Source organism: Bidens hawaiensis, unplaced genomic scaffold (assembly GCF_021521415.1).
Source record: "Bidens hawaiensis isolate Kalapana, Puna unplaced genomic scaffold, B.hawaiensis_p1.1 tig00014196_1, whole genome shotgun sequence".
Lineage (NCBI taxonomy): Eukaryota > Viridiplantae > Streptophyta > Magnoliopsida > Asterales > Asteraceae > Bidens > Bidens hawaiensis.
The window spans coordinates 422,420-434,299 of record NW_027492220.1 but is presented as its reverse complement, the minus strand read 5'-3'; the positions used below and the strand labels follow the sequence as shown (position 1 = coordinate 434,299).

Below are 11,880 nucleotides of genomic sequence, written 5' to 3'. Positions count from 1 at the left end.
TTGATGGCTATTTTGGCTTAGGTTTTGAAGATCGTTTTAGTTTGGTGTTTGGTTAGACGTATGAATTGGTGAAGAGTATGTAGAACTGTTAGGCTGGTTATTGGTTTCAGGTTCAGTTAGAGGAGGAATGGGAAATGGATCAATGTAGGCTTAAGGGTGTTGAGTCGGATTGGTACTCCATTGCCACTTTTCTTTTTGTTGGTACATGTGTGTCAGTAGTTCATAGTCTAGCATTTGTAATCGAGTCTGTAATGTAATTATGTTTTTGATTATGTTTATGTTATTGTACGTGCGAAGTTGTCAACAAGTTCGCTCAGGCGAACTTGTTGAACTAGCGAAGTTATTGACAACTTCGCCTGAGGCGAAGTTGTCGTGTATATAAACTGTTCAGCGGAACAGTTTCGTAGTTGGTTTTTTTAGGGTTTCGTTTCAGCTGTTTCACTTCGAGTGTTACGTGTCAGTGTCTGTAATAGTGACCTCGAGTCACGTGTTCGGTTATCAATATAACGTGTTCGTTCATTGCTCGTGTGTTTGCTTAATACATATTCTGCACTCGTATCTACCTACGCAGGGATTCCGCACCTGCGTTGTTAGCGACATCCCGTGTACGATCCGTCCAGGAACCTACACTTTTTCAATGAATGTCACATCCCTTCTAGTCAAAAACTTCTTTATAAGAGGATTGTAGAGTTTGTACCCTTTACTTTGATAAGAATAGCCAATAAACACACATTTCTCTGCCTTGTCATCTAACTTCCTTCTGAACTGAGATGCAATCAACCCATATTCCACACATCCAAACACTCTTAAATGGCAAACAGATGGCTTTTTATGGTACCACGCTTCCTAAGGTGTTTGGTTTCTTACAGCTTTAGTAGTGGCAATGTTTATAAGATAGAGTGATGTAGCCCCTGCTTCAGCCCAAAAGCAGTTAGGCATGGACATCTGCTTCAACATACTCCTGGCCATTCCCATGATCGGTTCTTCCTTTCTACCACATCATTATGCTCAGGGGTATAAGGAACTGTAAGCTCTCTTTTAATGCCATGATCTTCACAAAACTTGTTAAACTCAGAAGAGGTGAACTCCCCCCTCTATTAGACCTGAACACTTTGATTGTACCTTCACATTCTTTTTCAACCATGAGCTTAAACATCTTAAACTTAGCAAAGGCTTCAGACTTGCTAGCAACAAAGTATACCCAACACATTCTTTGTATAATCATCAATAAAGAGTAAGTAATAGTTACTACCTCCTAGGATGGGAACTTGCATGGCACCACATAGATCAATATGAATCAATTCAAGTCTCTTGGTTTCCCTCCATGAATTGTAGGGAAATGATTCTCTAGCCTTCTTACCAACAACACAACCTTGACACTTCTCAGCATGCTGTATGGTAGGTAGGCCAAACACCATCAGTTTATCATGCAATAGCTTTAGACTTTGAAAGTGATAATGCCCATGCCTCTTGTGCCATAACATAGAAACATCATCAATTGCACAATCATTATTGTTGCAGTAATCATAACTTGAACTTGACTTAGAGGCATCTAAGAGGAACATGTTGTTACTTTGCACTGGAACAACCATTAGAATGTGACCTGCTATTTTACTCTTAATGACACATTGCTCATCATCAAATAGTAATGAGTACCCCTTTTTCATTAACTGACCCACACTTTACAAATTATAACCTAATTGTGGTGCATAATACACATCATCTACAAGTCTCGAGTTTCCATTTGGAGTGATGATCATAATAGTTCCCTTTCCTTGAACTGCTAGTTCTTTCTTGTCTCCCATCCTAACCACCACTTTGAATGACTCATCAAGATGAGTGAACCCTTCCTTGTAGCATGTCATATAGTTGGAAGCACCAGAGTCTACAAACCATAGGTGAGTAGTATTATCGGTTTCTGTAGCCTCAGTCATTAGGGAATAGTGGTATTCTTTGATTGCCATGAAAAACCTTTCATCATCCTCATTTTCTTTATTTTCTTTGGCGACATTAGCTTTTGGTTCATCATTGTACCAACAATCAGGCTTGAGATGCCCATACTTATTGCAATGTGTGCAATCAGGGATTTTGGACTTGTCTTGACTTCTCCCTCGGCCTCTCCCTATAAATGAGAGACGACCTCTGCCTTTGAATGAGTTGTTTCTTGCTGTATCTTGCATGGCCTGTAAGGCCTGTTCTTCACCACCCTTTGGTTTCTCAGGGGTTCGGATATTAATTCTTTCCTCTTGGGATTGAAGGCACCACATGAGTTTAACTGGAGTGAGGCTTGACAGATCATATGCCACTTCAATAATAGAAGGTACCACAAAATCGAATTTTGGTGTAAGGCTTCTTAGGATTTTCTCTACCACTGTTTGATCGACAATGGTTTCCCCATAGGATCTCTTTTGACTTACAAGAGCTGTAACACGCCCAAAATAGTCTCCTATAAGCTTACCTTCTTTCATGGAGAGATTCTCAAAATCCCTCCTAGGACCTTGTAGCTTAACAGCCTTGACCTGTGAGTCACCTTCATACTCCATCTTTAATATTTCCCACGTTTCTTTAGCCGTGGAAGCTGCTGCAACTCTTGAAAATAGATGATCATGTACAGCCTACTGAATTATGGCCATAGCATGAGCATCTCGTTTTTGGATATTCTGGAGTTTGGTTTGACCTTTCTCTAATACATCAACACCGTCTTGAGTTAGGTCCCATAGATCACGGGATCTGAGGATGGTCTTCATACATATACTACAATATTCATACCCTTCACCTTTGAACACAAGGATTGGTATGAGGGCAGTTGGAAGTATGCTGGTTTGTTCGGCCATAAGGCAATTAAGGTAATTAGGGTTAAGTATGTATGAAGAACGGGATCGAAGGCTGGTGCTCTGATACCAAATCTGTCAAATCTGTTGGCATCAGAAGATTAATAATAAAGAACAAACACAATAAGATGAAGGCTATTGATTGAATTGATAAAAAAGTTGCGTACATGAAAAATAAATACAAACTCTCTTTGTATACAGAGGATTACAACGGCTAGAAGCTAAAGACTAGGACTTAATAACTGCTCACAAGAGAACCGGACTCTACCAGACTTTTGACCTAGTGAACAGCACTATTATTCAAATTAAATAAATCAAGATAATTAGATAAATAAAATAGCCTCCATGCATGCATCTCACATGAGTACGGATCACTTTTCATTAGAAACTGTCTGTTCGAATACGTCCATATATTTTAAAGCACTAGCTGTCCAAAACCCATTATAATAGTTTTTCCATCATTTGAAACACGATTTTAACATAAAAATAACTCTTAAAGCTGTGCAGGCCCGTTTGGGTAGCAAAAATACGATTTCGCACCTTCAAATGCATTATACGTGTTCATCACTTAAAATCTGTCTAGGCCCATTTGGAAACAAAAGCCCGTATCTGCTCTCTTAAACGCGTTAAACATGTTCTTAAACGTAGGCTTATGCAAATATCGCCTCGACCACATTATTTGATAAAAGTAAACTGCATATCAAATAATGCTAGGTAAAACGGTATTAACTAACACGTTTGTCACGTCAACACAGGTACTGCTTAAATGCCATGATCACCGGTGATACATGCGACATAGATGCCGTCATCAACGATGAAACAATGACAGACATGTTGAAAACTGAGTGACGTGCTGTGATTCTGGATGAGGGATACATTGGCCAGAAGATTCTACCACCCTAATTCTCTGCAATGTTAAATGTCCCAAACTTACTAAACCCAGACCTGATAGATCGGTGACCGTCAACACTAATATAAATCAAATTATCTCGTAATATATGATGGTATTTGGTTGTAAATAAATTACCTTTTATGTTCTTATTTCACATACCTTTAGAGTCTTGCGTGGCTTTATCAAACGTACCCCCGCAACGCGGGGGTTTACCAACTAGTATAATAGCTATTCTTAACATCATTTTAAAGAAATAAAATGAAATTAATCTTTGGTCACAAAGCTAATGTAAAATGCGGTCGCAATTTTTTTATTTTATTTGAATTAGAAAAAATTGTGGTAATATTATAAAGTAAACAAAATAAAATGTCTGTTTTTATTATGTAATTTTTATTTTTTAAATATTATCCTATGAAAACATTATGACCGTTTAAAATTCTTGACGGAAGCTAATGAAATCAAAGTAAATATATGGGTCAAGATGAGGCAAAAGTGTTAGAGCATTCACATCCCTTTCTTTATACTCGTTCTAAAAATTATACTAAAAATTACTATACTTTATCTCTCAAATTCTAGTTAAATAATATTTTTTTTACCTTTATCATTACCATTTCGATTTCCACCTCCCACAACTACAGACTAATAGTAACATTTCTTTTTCATCAACTTATCACTACTCCCTAAATTATAAAAACCACACTCACAATATGTAGGGAAAATGATGTGAATGCTCTAATTAGTAATTAAATAATTAAAACTAAGGTAGAGATGAGGAGATAAAATTGTAAGTATATTTTAATTTGTTGGATGCTGTAGCTAAAAAAACAAATTTACCCTTACAAGCTCTTAACAAGATGCATTAAGTGTTGTACTATTAGCATTAAATGTTGCATTAATTCAAATATAAAATGTTCATGGATCATGTATCTATATTTATATCGATACTATATTATAATAAATATAGGAAGGCAAAACCGTCTTTTACTCAAAACTCTTAAAATTAAGAGTTGTACATTTTCTTATGCATGTAGTACAACTCAAAATGCATTTCTTCCTCCCCCTAAACAGCATCTTATCCTCACTTTTTACCAAAATTCAAAACTCTTTTCATAAAGTTGTACATTTTCATCACTCATTTTTTAATTGATTTCTCTCTCTTGGCTTTCTCTCATCGCTCATCTACGACGACTCATGAAAATATGTGTACAATCTCTTGGCTTTCTTTCATGGCTCACTTTAATCAAACAAATAGTTTTGTTCATTTTCTCTGCTAATTCATATTCTTCTTTTGAGTCGTGGTGTACCAGCGTAGTTAAGAAGGCATCATTTTCGTGTCAAAAGGGGGCGTTTTAAGAGGTATCAGTTTGGTTCATGTTAAAAGAAACCATTTTAAAAAGGTATTGATTCAGTTATGGTCAAACGGGCTATTTTAAAAAGGTATTAGTTTGGTTCGTGTCAAGGGACCATTTTAAAAAGGTGTCGCTTTGGTTCAGGTTAAAACGAGCCATTTTAAAAAGGTGTCTCTTTGGTTCTGGTCAAAACGAGCCATTTTAAAATGGTATTAGTTTTGTTCGGGTTCAAATAGGCTATTTTAAAAAGGTGTCTAGTTGGTTCAGGTCAAAATGAGCTTTTTAAAAAGGTATCGGTTTGGTTTGGTTCGGTTCAACCCGGGTCGATCAGGAGGTCTGTCAAAACGTAAGTCAGTGATACCCTGCAAACCGAACCATTTTCTACCATTTGAAAATTTTAAAACCGTGCGACCGAAAGTAAAAACAAAAACCGACCGTAAAACCAAATCGATGACCGGTTTTATGGTTTTAAACTAAACCGTGAACACCCCTAAAAATGAGGAATATGTGTATTTGATTTATGCAACTTTTACCCCTTTTTTGTTAGGTTCTTATAAGATTCGTTTATAAAAATTAGGATACATTATCTTCTGATATATCATTATCATTTTCTTTCATCATCACTAGAATATATTTTTTGTGTTTTAGGTTTTTCATTCAAAAAGGATGTGAAAACAACAGGCTAATTGCTCTTCAATGGTTTTTTCGGTTTCTTTTTGTTACCCTGCTTTCTTTTTCTTACAAATCATCATAGTAGTTGGAAGTTTTCATTTTTATTGTCTTTTGTTTAATTGTTACGATGGTTGTTTTTTAAATGCTTTATGGTTGTAAATAATGTGCGTTTTGAAGATGCTTTATGGTTATAAGCAATGCTAGAATATTTTTTAAATTCAAGGGCATAATTGGTATTTTGGTAAATTTTTAATTGCAGCATCATGAAAAGTTTGATATTACAATCTGATTTGTATTGTGCTATTTTCAGATTTGTTTTGTATTTTGGGGTAAACTAAATGGTCTCTTTTGGATATTACCATTAAAAAATGTTGATTTGACTTTAACTTTAGAAAACACAGTTTGACTTTGTCTTTAAACATAATGGCTAAACACTGGCTACGTTTCATTAACAAAGATGTAGTACAAGATTACATCATTTGCAAAACCAGCTACATTCCTTTAACAAAAATGTATTACACGATTACATCATTTCCTTGCAAACATGTAGGGTCAATTGGCGGAAAAAATAGATGGAAAACAACCATATAACACCTATAGTAAACTTCAACACATTACTATGATTTGCAGCATTTCGAGCCAATTCGTCATGACTGCTAATGGCTCGTAGAAGGCCGCTAATGATTTCAGCAGATCTCTTGCATAAAGGAGAATAAACCCATCTAATAAACCACAGTTTGGTAATTCATGAATTAGGTCAATACCACTCTTTCGCGAAAGAAGAATTGTCGACGGGAAAATTGTCGTCCCCGCTGCATCACGCGAACACCTAGTAGTTATAATATAATATAGATAAAATAAATTACACAAATGACCCCTCTAATCAAATAGATTTAATTACATAAATGTCACTTTAGTAATAAAAATTTATTTGGGTTATTTCATCGTAATTTAGCAAAAAAGTAAATGTCTATTTCAAATTCGTTAAAAAAAATAAAAATACAAACCTCAAATGTGTTGCCCATTTTTACTATTATTAAAAAAATAAAAAAAAGAAAAAAAGATAGCAATATTGTTTGAAGGGTCAAGTTATTCTACAAAAAGAGACAAAAATTAGAATGATGAAAAGGATTTATAGTCACACAAAAAAACCTTTTAAAAAAATAAATAAAAAATCATAACACAAAATTTAATAAAAAAAAGTAAAAACACAAAAAATTTTCCACCGTCTTTCTCGTTCTTAAAAAAAACAAAAAAAAACATAATGTTGAGAGGAAAAGGCCGGTGTGTCTTTTTGTTTAGCATTGTGTTTTTTTGTTCATTTTCATCGCAAGTTCCTTCCTACGATCCTATCTTCAAGACCACAAAAGGTATATGTTTTCCTGTTTTACATGATCGTCGTAGTTGCTTTTGGTTAATTGCTGATTAGCAGATCATTCTTAGCAATCATACCTGATGACGAACCATAAAGTTGCCCACCAAGTGTTTGATTAAATGTCTGTTAGAAGGAATACATATTTGAAGTTAACAGACACTAAAACAAAGTTCGGTTAATGATGTTTAGTTGCTATTTCCACTCACATAATTGTTGTTTTAGCCTTTTAGATTGTTTACCGAGTTGTATTTCTTTCGTCAAAAGGGCATTTTGATGGGTTTCTTGTAATGTCTTGAACCTGACGTGGCACTCAAAATACTCGCGTGTCTTGATGATTCAGCTGATCTTGTTCGTGCATCTGCTGTTTCTCGGTGTGGGCAGAACATTGGTACGTATTGCGCTTTGTATATTCGTTTCATTAATGATGCATCTTATTATTAATAACTTGGATGTATGAAAAATATAGTGGTCTCTAACGGATTAGTAAGCAACTCTGTATGAGAACATTTCCCCAACTCGCTAGTATCACTCGTGTAGTTGAACCGAGTTTTCATGACAACTTGGGTGAGGCTCAGAGAGATCACCGAGCCTATGCTTCTCTTTTCCGGGCCATCACAGCATTTCCTCTAACTTATTGCGTTGCGAATCCCGTGAGTGCCTCGAGCACCGATCGCTATCCAGATGAAAGCATCATAAATACTATGGTCCCGATGAACTCTAAAATAGGTCGGGGTTCTTATTGGTCGAGCCAAGGAACTGATGATCCAGACACTCCCGAGACACTCGTATATAGTTTGACTGCTAGTTTTTGTGTTATAACAGAAATTAACTTGCATCCATTTAAAGGTTTGTTTTCTTTCTTTTGTCGTCATCTTTTTTACTTTTTGTTCACACCATCTAACTGCATTCATAAGCACAGATTTGCGTGATTGGAATTTCTCGATATACTCATCTGAATTTGTGCGGTTTCGAATGGGTCGCCCAAAATCTTGGAAAGAGTTAAATTATGATTTCATTGAGGCACAAGAATGTGCAGATGACAAGTTTATTTGGACATATACGTCACCATTGTTCCCCGTGGCACAGGTGAGTCGTGTCTCATTTATTATAACTCCCCATAATTGTACTGATATTTTCATGGCAACAGAAAAATCACTTACAAAGGTTCAAGTTGTATTGGTGGTTATTTGCAAATTGAGCTGTCGGGTAGGGTTCAGAAAGCATGGGATGACAAATATTATGTTTGGTGAGTAAAATATTCTTAATAATTTAAATAATAAGTTCTTGCAGAGCAGTTAGTAAAGTTACTTGTTTTTACAGTCTGTCTCATGTTCAAGCAATAGGGCGCAAATTATCACCTGCATTTAGTGTTGAGTTTTCTGAACCATCAAACGGTGTGTCTCTCATGTATGATGCTGAGGAATTTGGATCTGTTCTTTTGTACGCGTAATAGCATCAGTCGATTGCAACCACAACACAAGCTTGGTGGAATTTGCAAGACCTCACCTTCAAGGTTGTTTTTTTGTTTTTTGTGTGTGTGGTGGATTTTAGCTATATCCTTCGTTTTCACTTTCTACTCTTTAATCAGTTCAATTTATAATTACAGTTTTGTTCTTTCAAGTTTGGTTGTTGGAGTAGTAAAAAATTGAACATGTAGATTACATATAGATGCTAATATAAAATTTTGCGAGTGTTGATTCTGTTTTGGCTCTGTTTCGTTTCCATATTTGCTATCTTTGCTAGTGCAGATAAAAACAATTTGTTGTTTCGATGAATATTTTAGTTAGATCTGCCTTTTAAAATCATAATTCTACATCTTTTATGTTTGATTCAATTACTAATACCAAGTTATATTGAGTTGTTGCAAATCACTTATAGTGTTTGCGAACACAAAAATCAAGATTATTATCGCTTTAGTCTATGTTCATTCTGCTTCAATTTATGTTTTTGTTATACTTTCGAGTTACAGTTTGGTGCTATCCCCAAATCACACAAACTAAAAAGGGATTTGCAAATGTCTTTTGACAACGTTGTACATGATACTCTTGATCAGTAATACCAATTGGGTTGATTAATTAACAAATATGAATGTAAATGTTTTTGCAAAGTATTTGTAATGCAGTGGGTTGAGCTTTACATTCACTTGGGCTGCAGACTCATAGAGGCTACAATTCCCAACCCATTTACCTAAATATGGTATCGGTTAGTCTGATGAGTTGGGCTTTACCTTTAGAGGGTTGGGTTCCAGAACAGACCGCGCTTTCGATTTCCCTCTTTACCTCCCTTCTGCCGGTAAAGGGTGAAAGATAACTTCTGTAAATTGGGAAGCAAAGATAATGGTGTTTAATACATTTTGCAACCCGAGAATGCAAAATCTCAAAAGACAATCATGAGGCTTGAACAAGCTACTGATGCATTTATGAAAACATATATCAAATCACATGGATCTAGCTTTTGCTATTTTACAAGGGAGGCATATGAAGTATTATGTTTAATTAACAAATAACCTGATTTCTTCTGTTATGCTTGCGCATAGACCTAAAGTATCTTGTGTATTTTTAAAAATAGTCGAAGACCGTATATATTATCAATTTATGTTTAATTAGCAGATAACCTGATCTCTTCTGTGATGCTTCATAGGCCTAGAGTATCTTGTGTATTTTTAAAAATAGTCGAAAAGACTGTGTATATAATCTATTTATGTTTAATTAATAAGATACCTGATCTCTTTGTTATGCTTGCATATAGACTTAGAGTATCTTGTTTATCTTTAAAAATAGTCGAAAAGACTGTGTATATTATTATTTATGTTTAATTAAGAAGATGACCTGATCTCTTCGGTCATGTTTGCGCATAGACCTAGAGTATCTTATGTATATTTAAAAATAGTTGAAAAGACTATGTTGTTGGACTCGGTATGCCCAAGACACATATTATTATTGATGTGGCTAGTATGTCATGATCCAAGTCGGGTCATACCCAATAACAAGCTAGACAAACACCGATAATATTTGTTTATATATGATATGATCATAACAAATGAATATTAACACTTGAGTTATTTGGATAGGGGTTTCTAAATAATATGCACTTGTGAAATAAATAAATCATGTGGATGATTTATGATTTGAGAAAGAGCATTCCATATTGTTATTTAAAATGGTTAAGTAACAATATGTTTAACATGTTGCCTATATATTGTGTTACAATTTATATGTTATAAAGTTTTATAACATAAATATGTAAATAAAACTTCGAAATAATAATAATAATAAAAGAGAAGGAAGCCCCCCCCTTCCTCTCTCCCTTTGTATTATTTTATTATTATCTCATTGTTAGTGGGTACATGCAAGTAACTTGATTGGCTCCATGGGTGGTGTATTTTGAATTACCACTTTGACTCTCTTCTCTTCCATTTCATTCTAACACAACACAAGTAACACACTAGAGGAAAAATCCTCTCTATTCTTCTCTTCCTCTCTTTGGACGGCCAAGGAAAAAGGAAACAAAAAGAAGATACAAGTGTAAAATCCTAGCTACAAGGGTGTATTGTCGGAGGCTTGGGGGTATGCAAGCTTGAGGGAATACTCATTGAAGTTCTTGCCTTCCAACCATCCTCTCCTTCATCCGGGTTTTACCTCTTGAAAGGTAGTTTGACATGCATGAACTTTTAGTGTCATGCATGTGTTAGATAGTATGTATTTCGTATTTGGATCCGGACTTGGGTTTTGCATGTGTAAAATTGGTTTTATACATATCAAATTAAAAAGATTTAAAACTATTTCCGTTGCGTTTTTCATAAAATTGGGATTTTATGACTTTGATAATCTTGTTAAAACCCAACAATGGCATCAAGAGCCGCTTATACGGATGCATGAATGCTTCATTAGACCCAAAAATTTTCGGGTTTATGGTGGGGTTTACCATATGGCCGAAAATTTTAGAGGTTTTGGTTACCCCATGTTTTTTTAAGGTTATATTTTACATGCATGTAGTAATCTTGAAAAACTAAGTCATTTGGATGATTAATTGTGTTGTTTGGACAAAACCCGGAACTTTCGGTTTTTGTTTGTTTTGGCCGAAAGTTTCAAGGGTCAAGGGGAACCATTTTGGGTCTTGTATTATTGCATATATCGATATGTATTGGATGTTCATAACCTAGCCATGGCCTTTTGTTTGGTTGAATGTTTGTGTTGTTTGTTTGTTCATTCGATATGGTTGTAATATTTATTTGGGTTTGTAATCTATTTATTCATTTCAATTGGTTTGTAATAATAAGTAGATTAGATGCATTTCTTTTACTAGAAAAATGTATTAGGATATATTTTGTAAAAGAAGATGCAAGGAAGGAAGCCCAAATAAAATGATGGAGACCACAACACAGGGGTGAACACTTGGAGCATTTGGATGCAGGATCAAGTGGGATTTCACCGACACAAGCTCATGTCCTTTTGAGTCCCTTAGGAGAGACCTTTTGACACACTTGTCTTTGGTCAACAAGTGTGGTCAACATTAGGAGGCTATGGTTATGAACTTGTGGTTGTGTATGTTTTATGCTTGTGTGGTTGTTTTAATTTTGTTTGTGTTATTGCAATGTGGTTTGCTAACATCTTAAAATCAACAACTAAGCATAAAATTGGTTCCTTAGAAATCATTAGGTAATAAAATTGGTTTTATTAAAGGCCAATGATTTCATAATAAAATGGGTTTTATTAATAGGAACTCTGAAAATGGGTTTTTCAACTTAGTACCATACATTTG

At 35.0% G+C, this 11,880-nt stretch overlaps 1 pseudogene; it reads left to right on the top strand.

The window, feature by feature from the left end:
- The first annotated feature begins 7,407 nt into the window (after nt 1–7,407).
- Nucleotides 7,408–9,310, top strand: LOC143546036 (F-box protein At4g00755-like; annotated as a pseudogene).
- The last annotated feature ends 2,570 nt before the right edge of the window (nt 9,311–11,880 follow it).